The sequence below is a fragment of the Somniosus microcephalus genome, chromosome 1 (genome assembly GCF_052327205.1).
Source record: "Somniosus microcephalus isolate GS21.2 chromosome 1, FLI_Smic_1.0, whole genome shotgun sequence".
NCBI lineage: Eukaryota > Metazoa > Chordata > Chondrichthyes > Squaliformes > Somniosidae > Somniosus > Somniosus microcephalus.
This window is the reverse complement of record NC_140987.1, coordinates 42,570,040-42,588,507: the sequence shown is the minus strand read 5'-3', so window position 1 is coordinate 42,588,507 and position 18,468 is coordinate 42,570,040.

The following is an 18,468-nucleotide window of genomic DNA, read 5'->3' as shown; positions in this document are numbered from 1 at the left end:
GATGCAGCGAGTTGTTATGATCTGGAATGCACTGCCTGAAAGGGTGATGGAAGTAGATACAGTATTAACTTTCAAAATGGGATTGGATAAATATTTGAAGGGGAAATAGTTGCAGAGCTATGGGGAAAGGGCAGGAGAGTGGAAAAATTGGATAGCTCTTTCAAAGAGCCGGCACAGGCACAATGGGAAGATTGGCCTCCCTCTGTGCTCTCTGATTCTATGATTCTACTTGCTCACGACCAGTAACTTTTCTATGCGAAAATTAAAAAATCAAATAAGGAAGTATAACTCAAAGGGGGAGAAATTCATTATAGCCCCATTTGGGGCGCTGAAACTTCGGAAGCGGAAAAATTATCGGCAGGCACTAATGAAGAGAGTCTCCTGTAAAATTCAGTTGTGCACTCCAGGAGGGAACTGGAGCGCTAAATCAAGCACTAACCACTTCCCTTAGAGCGCTAGAGGGAGTGAGAGGGCTGGTATCGGCAGAGCGCTGATCAGTGTTCCATGCAGCGCAGCCGGATTCGCAGGCTCCTTCCCCCTTAAAGGGAAGGGCCAATTCTCACAGCAATTAAAGGTAAGGCTGGGGATGGGTTGGCGACGGCACCCACGATCTGCCAGGAGCAGCCACAAGCATGCAGAGAGTGCAGGGCTGATCAATCGCAGCAATGAAAAATGTTAAAAAACAGTACAAAGGGGTGAGAAATTTTTTTTGGCCTACCTGACCACCAATCCCTTTAATTACCATTCCGCAAGCGGCCAGCCGAGTTCACAATGCCTCCTGCAGCTGCCGTCCCTGACGCCCGATGAAGCTGCAGGGGGCGGAAGCGAATTTAGGATCCAGGGCGGTAACGAGGCGATGCACACCGGGTGAATTCACACTCTCCGGGGAGCAGGAGATTGTGGCGCTAAGTTTTACCGCCGGCACTTGGACATTAAGAGAATCAAGGGATATGGGGATAGTGCAGGAAAGTGGAGTTGAGGTAGAAGATCAGCCATGATCTTATTGAATGGCTCGAGGGGCCAAATGGCCTACTCCTGCTCCTATTTCTTATGTGCATGTGCTACCCACCTATTGAATTTCACGGGAGTCGTTTCTTTCGCCGTGCCCGGTCGGTAAGTCGTTAGCGCCCCGTTATCACCCCTGCCCGAGACAATAACGGGAGGCGCAAATGAAGCCAATTTCTAGCCCAAAGTGTCAAGTGTAAAGGTGAGTTACAGTAATCTTTTATGAAGTTAATGCTATACATTATGTTGCACTCCCCAATCATCCTAATTGTACCTTATGGCTAAAAATATTACATATTTAGAAACAGAGGCCGCGATTTCGCCAGCCGTGGTGAGTCGGGGGTGACCGGGGTCGGTGGCGGCCTCAAACCCCGCTCCCGTCTTCATCCCACCTCCTCCAAGTGATTTTGCCCTGATTGGGATTGTTAAGCCCGTCCTGCAAGGTTCCCGGCCAATTAAAAGGAAGCAGGTCTGATGACATCATTTGATGACGCGTCATCAGCCGGTTTCCTTAAAGGGGCCATGTCCAAATTTACTTTGACAAATGTGCTGTCAGTGTTCTACAGCATTGAGGTGCTGCAAACACTGACAAGCACTGTACAGAGGCACAGAGCTGCACCCAGGCTCTCCCATGACTCCCTCCATATGCTTATGGAGGGGGTCACAGCACGCAGGGAGGTTCTCTTCCCTTCCAATGGGCGGAAGAGACCGCCCCAGGACACCAACACAGCCTAGTTGCACATTGTACAGGAGGACACAAGCAGGGATGTGGTCAGGAGGACCAGGCTGCAGTGGCACAAACCTTTCAATGATCTCAGTAGATCATGAAATGTTACTGCTCAACCTCATCCTGCCGTGCCACTCATCACGCTCAATTTAATAAGGTTTTTCATTGGAACCTTTACTCAGGAGATTAGTGCGTTGAATAAAATCCAAGATAGAACAAATTGTACATGTCCTGTGGATGCGACAAACAAGTAAGTTCTTGTTTTGTGCTTTGTTATGTTCTTAGTGCAGGTACACTGAGTGGTTAAGTCTAATTATACAACTTTACACAATTTTTTTGGAGGAGCTAATTACCATATCATGAAATGAGGGCCATCTGGAAGCTGTAGCATAGTCATTTTAATATACCAGCAAATGAACCAGTCTAGTGGTACAGTAATACTGAAGCCAGTTTAATGCTCCAGAATCCAATGTGCATCATTATGTTAAAAATATTTGAAACCACCCTTTACATATCCACTGCCATAGAAACATAGAAAAATAGAAGCAGGAATTGGCCATTCGGCCCTTCGAGCCTGCTCCGCCATTCAATATGATCATGGCTGATCCTCTATCTCAATACCATATTCCCACTTTTGTGTCTAGAAATCTATATCTCCTTCTTAAATATATTCAGTGACTTGGCCTCCACAGCCTTCTGTGGTAGAGAATTCCACAGGTTCACCACCCTCTGAGTGAAGAAATTTCTCCTCATCTCAGTCCTAAATATCCTGAGACTGTGACCCCTGGTTCTAGACCCCCCAGCCAGGGAAACATCCTCCCTGCACCCAGTCTGTCTAGCCCTGTCAGAATTTTATACGTTTCAATGAGATCCCCTCTCATTCTTCTAAACTCGAGTGAGTACAGGCCTAGTCGACCCAATCTCTCCTCATAGGACAGTCCTGCCATCCCATGAGTTTGACCTCACAGGCTATTAGCTCCCCATTGGTAGAAATAGTTAATGTGTTTACGGCCAAGCTGCATGTGCACTTGGTGATATGATTTCCTTCAAAGCCCCACAGTTCATGTGCAGTAATATACACAATCCGCGACATAGTGCATGCATGTCTCCACCCTCGTGCCAATTTTGGGCACCATCGGTTGCATGCACGCTCATCTAAAAAGGCAGCGCAAGACAGTAATCCATTCTCAGTGCTTTGGTGATGATCATTTATAACATCATCTGAATTGTTCAATTGCATGTGTGCCATCTAACTCTCAACTGGACAGCCATGCTAAAATGTCCATCATCAGTTTTCTATGTAAATTTTTTAGAACCCATGTATTTTTCACAAATTGGAACATGACCTATGCACTTAAAACAAACCTAATATTTCCCTCATTCACACTTTGCCTCCAACCGCAAAAGCTGGAGTTGATTTTCCGATGTCAATGCTCTAGTAGCAGAAACAAGGTGCAGCAAGTTACATGCCCACATCGGCTTCGCAGTGTAAAGCGCTTAAGTGGGAAGCGGGAGGTGGTTAAGAGGCTTAAGTGAGCTACACATGAGAGAATAGGAGACATAATGGAAGAGATTTAAGAGACACACAAAACATGTGAATAACTGAGGAGATGAACGGGTGGGGCAAGTCTTATATGGAGGGAGGAAAAACTGGCAAAGCAGAGCAGACTCTAGTGGCACCAGCCTGGGAGAAGAAAAAAAGCACCAAGTATGCAGACCCCAGCACCAGCACAGCATTGCAACAGAGGGTCCCCACCCCAACCACTAACCCTATTAAAAACACTAGGCTGCAAGAAGCCTAATACAAAGGGGAAGGTGCTGGGAATGAAATTCCTCTTGGGCAGAAGCACAAAACCAGCGCCAGCGAATCGGCCGTCCCTTTTACACTCTGTCCAATTTTCTTTTCAGTTCACTTCACCCTCGTTGTTTTATTTAACTTGCGTTGAACTTCATTGCACCAGTGAGGAAGGTCAAAGAGAAAAAAAGAAAACGAAAGACTTGCATTTCTATAGCGCCTTTCACGGCCTCAGGAGGTCCCAAAATGCTTTACAGCCGATGAACTGCAGTCACTGTTGTAATGTAGGAAACGCGGCAGCCAATTTGCGCACAGCAAGCTCCCACAAACAGCAATGTGATAATGACCAGATAATCTGTTTTAGCGATGTTGATTGAGGGATAAATATTGGTCAGGACACCGGGGATAACTCCCCTGCTCTTCTTCAAAATAGTGCCATGGAATCTTTTACGTCCACCTGAGAGCAGACAGGGCCTCGGTTTAACGTCTCACCGAAAGACGGCGCCTCCAATGATGCAGCACTCCCTCAGCACTGCACTGGAGTGACAGCCTAGATTTTTGTGCACAAGTCTCTGGAGACAGAGAGGATGGCCAGTATTTTCTGGAGGTAGGTGGGTTGGGGGTGACGGGGGGGTCTCCTTGGCCGGGTTTCCCGCAGACCCGGCCTACTTTAGCGGCAGGGCCTGATTTGAATGTGAGGCCTCGGATCCCGCCTGCAGCCAGCCAGAGTGAGAGGCCGGCTGGCTGAGGGCGGGCAGGCCTCAGATGCGGAGAGTGAGCAAGAGGCTGGTCCGGGTGAGGGATCACGGTGGGGGGTGGGTGGGGGGGCGTCGGGGAACGGCTGCCTCCGGGATTGCGGGGGAGGGGGTCAACCAGAGGATCAGTGATCGGCAGGGCGGGGTTGGAGGATGGGGAGGAGTGGGTTGGTTGGAGCATTGGCAAGGGGGCGGGGTCGGGGCCATCGGATGATTGTGGCCAGCCTCAGCATCATTGGTGGGGTGGGAGGGGAGGCCTCATGGTGTGGATCAGAGGCCTGGGCAAGCGATCGGAGGCCCCAGGTTGGGGTCTGCGATTGCGGGGTTGAGTTAGGTAGGGTCCCAGGATCTAGGAGGTAGGTATAAAGCCACTTACCTCCTGGATGCTGCGGTCCCCGCCTCTGTTTAACTGCCGGAATTCACAAATTGTGTGAAACCCGTCCACAGGCAGCTAAATTCAAAATGATGGGGAAAAAATAGCCTCATTACAATATTTAAATTAAGGTAATGCCCCCTGGCAGTGGGTTGGCTGCCTGCCCCCTGTCCCGCCTCCAGTAAAAGCAGAAGTGGGCGGGTTGGAGGCGGGATCAGGTCGGGAATCCAGTTTTTAACAATTTAACTGCCCCCATGTCCCAAAATCACCCGTTTTTTTTAGGGGAAAGTTCTGGCCGATGAGTGGGAGTGGGACATGGGATTGAAATGGCAAGTGACAGGAAGCTTCGGGTCGCAATTGTTACAGAACGGGGGTGTTTATCGAAGCGGTTCCCTAATCTGTAAAGGAGACGGCGCTGTGAGCAGCAGGTACGGTGTGTAGGTTGGTGGAGAGAGAAGTAAATCGCTGTCTCTCCTGGAACTAGGGGGCAATTTTGCCAGCCCTGGGGAGGCGGGTATGGAGGCGGGGCTGCCAGGAAAATGGCAGAATTTGGAGGCGGGTACTCGTCCCGCCACCAACCCGCCTCCGTGCCATCTTCCCAGGAGGCGAGTACCCGACCCGCGCCGGGTCCCGTCTCCTCGAGGCGGGAAGGGAATTAGTGACAATTAACAGGTAGTTAACAGGCAGTTTTTTGGCTAATCCCTATTTTGAGCCCTAAAGTGTGGGCTTCCCACCGGCTCCGAACCTCGCCAGGGTCAGCGAGGCGAGCCGTGGGTCTGCGGGGGTCGGAGGGGCTGAGATGTCCGGTGTGCAGGTGAGCGATGAGTGCAAGTGTGGAGAGGTAAGTGTGTGAGGTGAGTCTAAATTGTTTTAATAAGATTACTTACCTTTGCTTCTCCCTCCAGGCTTCATCCCTTTAGGCTGCGGAGCTGCCTCATCTCACCGGCAGAGAAAGCAGAATGACCGCTGCATTCTTAAATGCAGCAGCCTGCTGCTTTCTGCTCAGGAAAGCTTTCTAAGTGAGCCTGAGTCCTAGGTCTCAACTTAGAAGACAGACTGTCAGTGTTTGACAGCTTCACAGAGCTGTCAACCGATGACAACTCATCTGTCAAAAAATCTTGACAGGTGAAACGTCACTCGCTGACGTCATCTGTCACCGGCTTTCCCTTAACAAGGCCAATCAAGGGAAATTAGCATGGGTTGGCCGGACGTCGATGGAGGCAGGACTGAAACCCGACAAGCAGCAGTCCCGCCTCCATCATGTCGCCATTTCCAAAATCTCCCCCTGAGTGTTTGGGTCTCTGGGTAGTGGTGTGGGAGGAAGAGAATTTGTTTTAAGTGGCAAAAGGTGTCAGGAGAATTACAAATGCAGGTGAGTAGGGACTGAACATGGGGCGACGGGGTAGGGAGGGGAATAAAGTCAAAGGCGCAGAAATCCGGATGGTTTGCGCCTCCCGTTACCGCCACGCAATGGCAAAACAACATCAGCCATCGCTCTTCCGCCAGCTGGTGACGGGTCCCGCGGCGGCCGCCATTTTAGTCTGGTCGGCGGCGCTCCCGTTGCCTGCCATCAGCAAAAGTATTTTAATGAGTTATAGGGTGGCGTCATTCGGTGACAGCGGCGAGTTGACGTCAGCTCATCCATTTTGGAGATCGCCGCTCACATTGCCATCCACCCCAGTGAGTGCTGCCTCTAGACAGTGTTTCTGGCGAGGAATCTGGCAGGACTCATGAGGAATCGAAGCTGACAAGTGGGAAACACCTCGGATGGATGCCAGAACTTCAAACTTTGCCAAGGTTCTTCTTTTAAACTTAATTTTTTTTTTTGCCCATAAGTGGCAGGGGGATGTGGCGGCGGCGGGGGGTGTGGGGAGGGGGAATTGTGGGGTTGCATTTTTCTGGCAGCTTTCCGGGAGGCCTACAGTGATTGTGGGTCAGTAAATCCATGGGTTAACTCCATCGCAACGACTGAAGATGATCTGTGATAAGATCTCTTTTTATCTACATTCATATCATAAGCTATAAAAAAAATTGACAAACAACGGGTCTCCGCTAATATTTTTGGAGCAAGTACGGAAACTGTTCGGGTGGTTCCTTTCTTCCCCACTCCCCTACACTGCAAGCGGGAGATAAAGGCAATCTTTGGCCTTCTTCTGAGATTAGAGCTGCACAGAGCACATTACACCAGCAAACCACCACCACGCTGATGTTAATGAGCAGGTTGTACCAAAATGCTGGCACTGCCTGCGCTCTCTCGGCCGGTGGCTATTATCCTTGGCCGCCAATGTTACCAACAGGTTTCCAGTGTTCCCCGGTTTCTAGGCCAAAGTATTGTTGAGATCCTGACTCCGACCCTGTTTTCTATAAGTACTTAAATATACCGGCAAATCTCCAGTGACATAGCTCACAATTTTCCTTTTAATGGGATGGAGTGCACCTCAACAGCTGATACCAGTGACTCCTTCATGGGGTTTCTTTTGAAATCCACTGGCAGGCTTTTCTTAGGATATGCCCCTCAGACAGCTCAGATATAACGTTGAGTTGTCCTTTGTGATGAAGCAGTGAGGAGGACACTAACAGACTTCAGGAGGACATTGACAGGCTGGTGAAATGGGCAGAGACATGGCAGATGAAATTTAATGCAGAGAAGTGCGAAGTGGTTCATTTTTGTAGGAGGAATGAGGAGAGGCGATATGAACGGTACAATTTTAAATGGAATGCAGCAACAGCGAGACCTGGAGATGTACCTACACAAGTCTTTGAAGGTTGCAGATCAAGTTGAGAAGGTTGTTAAAAAGGCATACATGATCCATGGCTTTATGGATAGAGACATTGGGCTGAATTTTCATGGGGAAGGCGGGTTGGGAGCCAGGGGCCTCCGAAGCGGTCGGGGAACCCGGGAGAACGGGTTTCCCACAGGCCCTGCCGAATTTAACGGCAAGGCCAGATTTGCATGGGAAGCCTCTGTTTCCCACCTGCAGCCAGTCAGATTGCGAGGCTGGCTGGTTCCGGGGTGGGGGGGGAGGGTGTTAGGCTTGCGGCACTAGGCCGCAGAGAGTAGGGAAGGATTGCGTAGGGGCCGGGGAGGCGGCTGGAGGAGCCTGGGGGTTGGGTGAGGCCTCGTGGTGTGGATCAGACGCCGGGGGTGCGGGGGTGGGGGATTGGTGCCCTGGTGGGGGGGAATCGAAGGCCTGGGGTGTGGGGGGAGGCTTCGTGGTGGGGATCGGAGGCCTGGCGGGGGAAATCGGAGGCTTGGGGAGGATCGGAGGTCTCGTCGGGGTAAGGTCTCCGATCACGAGGGGGGGGGGGGTTAGGCAGTGACCCTGGATTCAGGAGGTAAGTGTAAAGGCATTTACCTCCTGGATCCAGCAGTCCTCACCTTATATTAGCTGACGGGTTTCAGGAGGCCTGCAATACCCGACCAGCTAAAGTTAAATACAAAATGGAGGTTAAAGCAGAGGATTCCAGCCTCATTATAATATTTAAATAGATGGCCCGCCTCCTGGCAACGGATTGGCTGCCCGCCCCCTGTCCTGCCTCCGTTAAAACTGGAAGTGGGCGGGTTGGAGGCGGGTTCAGGTCGGAATTCAGATTTTTAACACTTCAACTACCCACACTCTCCCAACCCACCCATTATTTTAGGTTAAAACTCCCCCCATAGAGTACAAAAGCAAGGGAGTTATTTAGCACATTAGTTAGGCCCCAGATGGAGTATTGCATCTAATTCTGGGCACCGCACTTTAGGAAGAATGTCAAGACCTTAGAGAGGGTGCAGAGGAGGATTATTAGAATGGTACCAGGTATGTGGGACCTCAGTTACGTGGAGACTAGAGAAAGTGGAATTGTTCTCCCTAGAGCAGAGAAGGTTAAGGGACGATTTGATAGAGGCGTTCAAATATTATGAAGGGTTTTGATAGAATAAATAAGGAGAAACTGTTTCCAGTGGCAAGGATCGGTAACCAGAGGACCCAGATTTAAGGTAATTGGCAAAAGAATCAGAGGTGGCATGAGGAAAAAAAAGAATTTATGCAGTGAATTGTTATGATCCGGAATGCACTGCCTGAAAGGGTGGCGGAAGCAGGTTCAATACTAACTTTCAAAAGGGAATTGGGTAAATATTTGAAGGGGATAATTTTGCAGGGCTGTGGCGAAAGAGCAGGGGAGTGGGAGTAATTGGAGAGCTCTTTCAAAGAGCCGGCACAGGCACGATGGGCCGAATGCCCTCCTTTTGTGCTGTATGATTCTATGATTCATTCCGCCTGTCCCCGTTGGTTAGATCTTTGTCAGATTTCCCACCTGAATGATCCACGTTACTCTCAATGAAATGTGTTGGGCCAATCAGAGGTTGGGCAGATCTCTGACAGTTCTGCTGGATGATTGGTTGAGCGCTGTCAATTAAATATGCTGGAACAATTGGCAAGCACAAAATTGAGACACAGTCAGGACAGATAACACATTGAAAAACATTATCTTGGTGACTACAGGCACAAAGGATGCTACTAAATAGACTTATATTGTCCCTCTTTCCAACCATTTCATTTCATATGCTGCTAGGCGTTCCAGTCATTAGGTTTGATGTTAATTAGTTCTTAGAACTAATTAATAAATGTACAAATTAACATTTGTCTGTGGGCATGACTTCATTAGCTATTTTTACATTTTGGCAAATATCTCTTTAAACTGACATGCAAATTAAGGGTAATTAGGAGTACCAAATAAAGGTGTTCAGCAATTTTTCCTATTCAACTATTCTCTAAATATGCTGTGTAAATGTTGAACATCAATTCTCATCTCATCGCCTACTTCTGTAATAGTGTCAGAGTTTCATCGCAAGCGCACATTCATTTCCTTAATTCGCTCTAAACTGGGGTTGAAAATAAAGAGTGCTGACTCTTCATCACCACTGTCCAGTGACTCAAACTAGGGACAATTTTCCTTTCCATTCCCTGCCACCCCTTTACACCCACAATCACCCCCCCCCCACCCCCGAACCAGGCAATAGATGGACGCAGTATACCAAGGTGCACTGAATCTGTTAAAGGATTTCCCAATCCAGATCATTTGCATGGGCCAGGAATCTTACAAACAAAATGTGATTTACCCAATGTAAATATCAACGTTCTCCAAAGTTTTTTTGTCGGCCACGATTGGATGAATGAAAAATTCATTATTTACATTGGTTAACTGAGTCACCCAGCTGCTTGAAGGAAGCATAAAAGAAGTCTTTCTGCAGCTGTTAATAGTCAATTTGCTTTACATAGGATTACATAGGATATACGGCACAGAAACAGGCCCAACCAGTCCATGCCAGCGTTTATGCTCCACTCGAGCCTCCTCCTGTCTTTCCTCATCCAACTCTATCAGCACAACCCTCTATTCCCTTCTCCCTCATATGCTTATCTAGCCTCCCCTTAAATGCATCTATACTATTCGCTTCAACCACTCCCTCTGGTAGCGAGTTCCACATTCTCACCACTCTTTGGGTAAAGAAGTTTCTACTGAATTCCCTATTGGATTTCTTGGTGACTATCTTATATTGATGGCCTCTAGTTATGCTCTTCCCCACAAATGGAAACATTCTCTCTGTATCCACTCTATCAACATTTTTCATAATTTTAAAGACCTCTTTGATGGAATCAGCTTACACAAAGTTAACCAGAACCAACCTCAAGCATACTGGTCAATGTACAAAGCTCAATTAATATTTTAAGCACAAAAACTGGGAAAATATAGCCTTTTTTTAAAAATCCCGGGTGGGAATGGGACGGGTCAGGGCAAATCACTCTCACCTCACTGTTGTGAAGGCCTGGGAGATTTCAACTCCCAGGGCTGGATTTTGTCAATGGAGGCGACTTGGAGGCAGGACTGCTGCTTGTCGTGTCAATGTCCCGCCTCCATCCTCGCCTGACCATTCAGAGGGATTTTCCCCTGATTGAGCTTGTTAAGCCTGCCCTACGGGCTCAGCAGGCCAATTAGGGAAGAAGTCACTGACAGATCATGTCAACATCAGGCGTGCTATCTGTCAAGACTTCTTGAAAGAAGAAATGGCAGCATTTGACAGCTCTGTGAAGCTGTCAAACACTGACATTCACTTTAGTTTGATTAGTTTGTGTGGTGAGGACTGAAAAAACATTGTAAAAAAGTAAATTTCAGATGTCTGATGGATCAGAGGGTCCAGCAGCCATTACCTGAAATTGACAAGGTGGATGTCCGCTCTCCCGATCCAGCACGGCTAAAGGCTATAGAAGTAAAAAAAGGTACGTGAACACTTTTTAAACTTATCACTCACCTTGCATACTTACCACTCCACACTTGCAGCCATCACTCACCTCTACACCTTACTTCCAGGTGCCTCCGACCGCTGCAGACCTCCTCCACGTTTCCTCCAACCCGGCGGGGTTCTCTGAGGTCGGGAAGCCTTCACTTGTGAAGGTAAAATGGCACTAATTCCTTTTCCTGCCTGTTAACTACCTGTTAACAGGCAGTTAAAAGGATTAAATGCCTTTCCCGCCTCCAGGAGACGGGACCCGAAGCTGCACATCCTCCCGCCTCCTGGCAAAAGGGCACGGAGGCGGGACGGGGTGGGTTTGCCACCCGCCCCCAATTTCTCCGATTTTACATGCTGTCCCGCCTCCATGCCCGCCTCCTCGGGGCTTGGAATATCGAGCCCCCAGTGTCCGCCCGAAACCGGTGGGAAATGGTAGCTGGCTTGCGGGTGGGAGGGAGCACAATTTCCGGTGGAAGTGGCCTCCAAAATGATGCCCGATACTCAGGTAAGTCACGGGGAGGGGGTTACATAAGAACATAAGAAATAGGAGTAGGAGTAGGCCATTCAGCCCTTCGAGCCTGCTCCGCCATTCAATGAGATCATGGCTGAACTTCTGTCTCAACTCCATTCACCGGCCCTATCGCCATATCCCTTGATGCCCTTACTAGTCAGAAATCTATCGACTTCTGTTTTGAATATACCCAATGACTGAGCCTCCACAGCCCTCTGGGGTAGAGAATTCCAAAGATTCACCACCCTCTGTGTGAAGAAATTTCTTCTCATCTCAGTCCTGAATGGCCTACCCTTTATCCTGAGGCTGTGGCCCCTGGTTCTAGACTCCCCAGCCAAGGGAAACATTCACCCAGCATCCATCCTATCAAGCCCTGTAATAGTTTTGAATGCTTCAATGAGATCCCCTCTCATTCTTCTGAATTCAAGAGAATACAGGCCGAGTTTACTCAATCTCTTCTCATATGACAGTCCTGCCATCCCAGGAATCAATCTCGTGAACCTTCGTTGCACTCCCTCTATGGCAAGTATATCCTTCCTTAGACCAAAATTGTACACAGTACTCCAGGTGTGGTCTCACCAAGGCCCTATATAATTGGAGTAAGACTTCTTTACTCCTGTACTCAAATCCTCTTGCAATTAAGGCCAGCATACCATTTGCCTTCCTAATGGCTTGATGCACCTGTACATTCACTTTCAGTGACTCATGTACAAGGACACCCAGGTCCCTTTGAGCGTCGACATTCCCCAACCTTTCACCATTTAGGAAATACACTGCCTTTCTGTTTTTTCTGCCAAAGTGGATAACTTCACATTTATCCACATTATATTCCATTTGCCATGTTCTTGCCCACTCACTGAGCCTGTCGAGATCCCCTTGAAGCCTCTTCACATCCTCTTCACAACTGACACTGCCACCTAGCTTTGTATCGTCAGCAAATTTGGAAATGTTACATTTAGTCCCCTCATCCAAATCATTGATATAGATTATGAATAGCTGGGGCCCAAGCACCAATCCTTGCGGTACCCCACTAGTCACAGCCTGCCATCCTGAAAAAGACCCGTTTATCCCTACTCTTTGTTTCGTGTCTGTTAACCAATTCTCAATCCATGCTAGTATATTACCCCCAATTCCATGTGCCCTAATTTTGTTCACCAACCTCTTGTGTGGGACCTTATCGACGGTGTAATGTATATACCTTTAAGGGGGGAACTACTTTTTACAGCTCATGTATACTGTATAATCGGCAGTGACCAAACCTGTATATAGCACTGAGTAGTAATCTGTACAGTTCAGTTCCAGAGTGAGCCACATTGAGTAAACACCTGTTGTACCGTTCTCCTGCAGTCTGTGTCTTACTACCGACGGACACAACATTGGTGACGAGGCAAATTCGATCCTACCTGCAACTCTGCATCACCTCCCAGGGATTCGTTCCTGGAGACCAGTAGATTGGAGGTCAAGGCCAGAGACACGGGCGTCGACCACGGGCAACCGCCCAGTCATCCAGCAGAGACTCGAGAATTGCGGGGGAGGCTGTTGAGAGCCAGGCTTGGCTTTCCAGTCGCGGTGGCCCAGCGAAACGGGCTGGCAACAGTTAGTGCGCAGACCGTTCCCGGACAGCGGCGGGCTAGAGCCCAACTGAGCGGCACAGCAAAGACGGGAGAGAGAGAGAGAGGGCAGAGCGCACAGGGTGCAGCCGGTGTTCAGGGGCCGAGCAGCGTCGAGGAGAGGGAGAGAGACGTGCAGAAACTCGCGAGATGCCACCATTGCCATGAGGACCGCCGAGAGCAGCGGTGGCAGCAGCGCAGGAGAAGCGCGCGAAACCTACAGGGCGCCGCCATTGCCACGAGGACTGCCGAGAGCGGCGTTGGCAGCAGCGGGGGAGGAAGGAAAGCGCGGGAGATGCCATTTTAAGCCATTTTAAACCACACCCAGAATGCCGAAGTGTGGCAGTATCGCCACATTTGACAATGAAGTCGAAAATTGGACTACATATGTCGAACGAATAGAGTATACTGCAAGGCAAATGAGGTGTCAGATGACAAGAAAGCGCCGGTATTGTTAAATTTAATGGGTGCAAAGACGTATAGCTTATTACGAAATCTAGTAACCCCAGCGAAGCCAGTGGAAAAGAGTTTTGGAGACAAAGTGACGATACTACAGGAACATTTAAACCCCACACTGCTGCTGATAGCAGAAAGATTCAAGTTTCACAAACGGAACCAGCATAAGGATGAAAGCAATGCAGAATATTTAACAGAACTGCGCAAACTATCGAAACACTGCCAGTTTGGAACGGGACTGGCAGATACCTTAAGGGACAAGTTTGTGTGTGGGCTTCAAAGTGAAGGAACCCAGAAACGGCTTTTATCTGAAAAGGACCTTACGCTGGACAAGGCTTTCAGCATTGCGGTATCATATGAAGCAGCAGCACGGGGCGCTGCAGAGATACAACAGAGACCGCAAGAATATGGCACAAACGAAATGTCATACAGAACAGAGAAGTGCTATCGCTGCGGCAGAACAACACACGACCACAATGATTGCTGGTTCAAAGACAAAGTGTGCAGACAGTGTGGAAAAGTAGGACACATAGCACGAGTCTGCAGGTCGGGAAAGAAAACCAGCAATAAGAAATCTCCAAAAGAAAAGTACAAGAAGGTACATAAGGAGACGGAGAATAGTTCAGACGAACAAAAGAGTGATAACGACTCCGAAAACAGGGAGCTGAGTTGTCTGAAACTACATAATGTGATCAAAACGGAGGATCACCGAACCATTTGGGTCACTCTCAAGATAGCAGGAGTCCAGGTAAAAATGGAATTGGACACAGGATCAGCCCTAACAGTCATAAACCGACGGGAGTATGAGCGGCTATTCTCACACATACCCTTGAGACACAAAAATTATTTTGAAGACGTACACGGGGCAAAAAGTCTACCCCAAAGGAAAAATGAGGGTGACCGTTATATATAATGGTAAGGAAACACCAAAACTAGACCTGTATGTATTGCAAGATGGAGGACCACCATTACTGGGACGTTAATGGATCCGGAAAATACAGCTGGATTGGTATTCCATACAAGCACTGACTGTGGCTGCCAAAAAGGATGACGACGTCACACCTGGGCGACTGTCAAAGATCCTAACTGATGTGCAAGAAGTGTTCCAGCAAGGACTCGGAACACTAAAAGGCATGACAGCAACAATTAAAATCGAAAAAACGCAAGCCCAAAATTTTTTAAGGCCACACCAGTACCTTAAGCAATCCGCCCAGCTGTCGAAGCAGAGCTGGAGAGTTTAGAACGTTCAGGAGTACTGTCCAAGGTAGACTGGAGCGAGTGGGCTACACCCATCATCCCAGTGATGAAAAAGTCATTGAGCAGCACGCCTGGGGAACCAAGGAAGGTTCGCATCTGTGGGGACTTTAACGTAACAGTGAACCCAGTCCTTCACACCGTGCAATATCCACTTCCGCGGATTGAAGATATTTTCGCCTCGCTATCTGGAGGGAAATGCTTCACTAAGATTGATCTGGCCCAGGCGTATCTGCAAATGGAGGTAGAAGAAGCATCAAAAAAATACCTCACAATCAACACCCATAAAGGCCTCTACCAATACAACCGGCTGGTATTCGGGGTAGCATCAGCTCCGGCTATTTGGCAAAGGGCAATGGAACAAGTCCTGCAAGGGATCCCAGGGACACAGTGTTATTTGGATGACATCCTGGTCACGGGCGAAAATGACAGTGATCACCTCGCCAACCTGGAGCAGTTGCTCACTAGATTGAAGGAATATGGGCTCCGAGCTAACCGCCCCAAATGCGAGTTTTTTAAAAAACAGACCTCGTATTGTGGCCATGTTATCGATAAAGAGGGGTTACATAAGTCCCCAGAAAAGATTGAGGCAGTAGTCAAGGCTCCAGCACCGGAAAACGTGTCACAACTGAGGTCGTTCCTCGGGCTGGTAAACGACTACCATAAGTTCTTGACAAATTTGTCTACAATACTACACCCACTGAACACCCTGCTGCAAACTGGAGTGCCATGGAAGTGGAGTGACGAATGTAAGCGAGCTTTCCAGAAGAGCAAAACACTAGTCACATCGAAAGAGGTATTGGCCCATTTCAACCCAGCACTACCAATTCGGTTGGCGTGTGATGCGTCACCCTACGGCATTGGAGCGCTGCTGTCGCACAAATTCTCGGACAGCTCAGAGAGGCCAATAGCCTTTGCGTCACGATCACTAACCTCAGCCGAGCGTAACTACGCCCAGATTGACAGGGAGGCCCTCAGCCGAGTGTGGGGAGTGAAAAAGTTCAATCACTATCTGCACGGGCAGAAATTCACCTTGCTGACTGACCACCAGCCTCTTGTCTCCATTTTTAATCCGAAGAAGGGCGTTCCGGTGATGACTGCACAACGACTACAAAGATGGTCACTCTTTCTAGGGGCGCACCACTATGAGATTGAATATAAGGGCACGAAACAGCATGGAAATGCTGATGGGCTATCACGCCTGCCACTGCCTACTGCGGAGGAAGCACCAGCAGTGGATCCTGTCAAAATATTTCATTCGACTATAGTTGAATACCTACTGGTAACTAACGCTCGTATAGAAAAGGAGATCCGAAATTACCCGACACTGTCTCGGGTATATGATTTGACGGTGAAGGGATGGCCAGCACACGGCGACTCACTGTTGCCAGCATTCTCGACAAGAAGAGAACAGCTGTCAGTGTGCCGGGGGACCTTGATGTGTGGATCCCGAGTGGTAATTCCACCCAAGTTAAGGGATAGAGTGCTCAATGAGCTTCATGAGGGTCATCTGGGAGGGGTAAAAATGAAAAGCCTTGCCAGGGCTTAAGTGTGGTGGCTGGGCATCAATAAACAAATCGAGGACCTGACAAAGAGCTGCTCAGGATGCCAGAAAGTCCAAAATGCACCACCAGAGGCCCCTCTACACCCATGGGAGTGGCCCTCATCTCCATGGCAACGGGTGCATATTGATTTTGCTGGTCCATTCATGGACTCAATGTTTTTAATAGCCGTGGATGCGCACTCGAAATGGCCTGAGGTCATCAAAATGTCCTCCACCACCACGGAGAAAACTATTGCAGTCCTATGGACCATTTTTGCCAGGAACGGCTTGCCAGAACAGATTTGCTCCGATAACGGACCACAGTTTGTGTCCGAAGAGTTCCGGAGGTTTATGCAGAAGAATGGGGTAAGGCATTACACATCCGCTCCGTATCATCCAGCCACAAATGGATTGGCTGAGAGGTTCGTACAAACCTTTAAGAAGGCAGTAAAGGCTATGTACAATGACAATATTCCGCTGCAGCATAAGGTGGACAATTTCCTGTTCGCCTACCGGAATGTGACAAATGCAGTCACCAACCAGGCCCTGGCCATGATGTTCTTCAACCGAAGGTTAAGATCTCGCCTGGATTTGCTCAGACCAAACGTACGAAGAGATGTTGAGAGTAAGCAATTCCAGCACATCCATGAGAAGCCAACAAGGAGCTTCAATGTAGGGCAGCCAGTCTTGGCCCGCGACTACCGAACAGAAAAATGGCAGCCAGGAACGATATGCACACGGCAGGGCCCACTAATGTACACAGTGGACATTGGGGAGAACATCGTGAGACGCCATGCTGACCAGATCCTAGAGTCACAGGAACAAGTCGACCCCAAGATGTAATAGCAGAGCACTTGGAAAGCAGTGACAGGATTGGACAAAGTCAACATGGATTTACAGAAGGTAAATCATGCTTGACTAATCTACTGGAATTCTTTGAGGATGTAACTGGTAAAATAGATAAGGGAGAACCAGTGGATGTGGTGTATTTGGACTTTCAGAAGGCTTTCGATAAGGTCCCACACAAGAGATTAGCGTGCAAAATTAAGGCACATGGAATTGGGGGCACGGTATTGACTTGGATAGAGAACTGGTTGGCGGACAGAAAGCAAAGAGTTGGAATAAACGGGTCATTTTCCGAATGGCAGGCAGTGACTAGTGGCGTACCGCAAGGATCGGTCCTAGGACCCCAGCTGTTCACAATATATATTAATGATCTGGATGAGGGAATTGGATGTAATATCTCCAAATTTGCAGACGACACAAAGCTGGGCGGGAGGGTAAGCTGCGAGGAGGATGTCGGGAAACTCCAGTACGATTTGGACAGGTTGGGTGATTGGGCAGAAACATGGCAAATGCACTAGAATGTGGATAAATGTTAGGTTATCCACTTTGGTGGCAAAAACAGGAAGGAAGATTATTATTTGAATGGCAATAGATTGGGAGAAGGGGAAGTGCAAAGAGACCTGGGTGTCCTTGTGCACCAGTCGCTGAAGGTAAGCATGCAGGTGCAGCAGGCGGTTAAGAAGGCAAATGGTATGTTGGCCTTCGTAGCAAGAGGGTTCGAGTAGAGGAACAAGGATGTCTTGCTACAGTTGTACAGGGCCTTGGTGAGACCGCCCTTGAGTATTGTGTGCAGTTTTGCTCACCATACCTGAGGAAGGACGTTCTTGCCATGGAGGGAGTGCAGCGAAGATTCACCAGGCTGATACCTGGGATGGCAGGAATGACGTATGAGGAGAGATTGTGTCGATTGGGCTTATACTCACTGGAGTTTAGAAGATTGAGAGGGGATCTCATCAAAACCTATAAAATTCTGTCAGGTCTGGACAGACTAGATGCAGGAAGGATGTTTCTGATGGCCGGGGAGTCCAGAACCAGGGGTCATAGTCTAAGGATAAGGAGTAAGCCATTTAGGACTGAAATGAGGAGGAATTTCTTCACCCAGAGAGTGGTGAACCTGTGGAATTCTCTGCCACAAAGGGCGGTGGAGGCCAGTTCATTAAATATATTCAAGAAAGAGTTGGATATGTTTCTTGAGGCTGAAGGGATCAAGGGATATGGGGAAAAGGCGGGGACAGGGTACTGAGTTTGGATGATCAGCCATGATCACATTGAATGGCGGAGCAGGCTCGAAGGGCCGAATGGCCTACTCCTGCTCCTATCTTCTA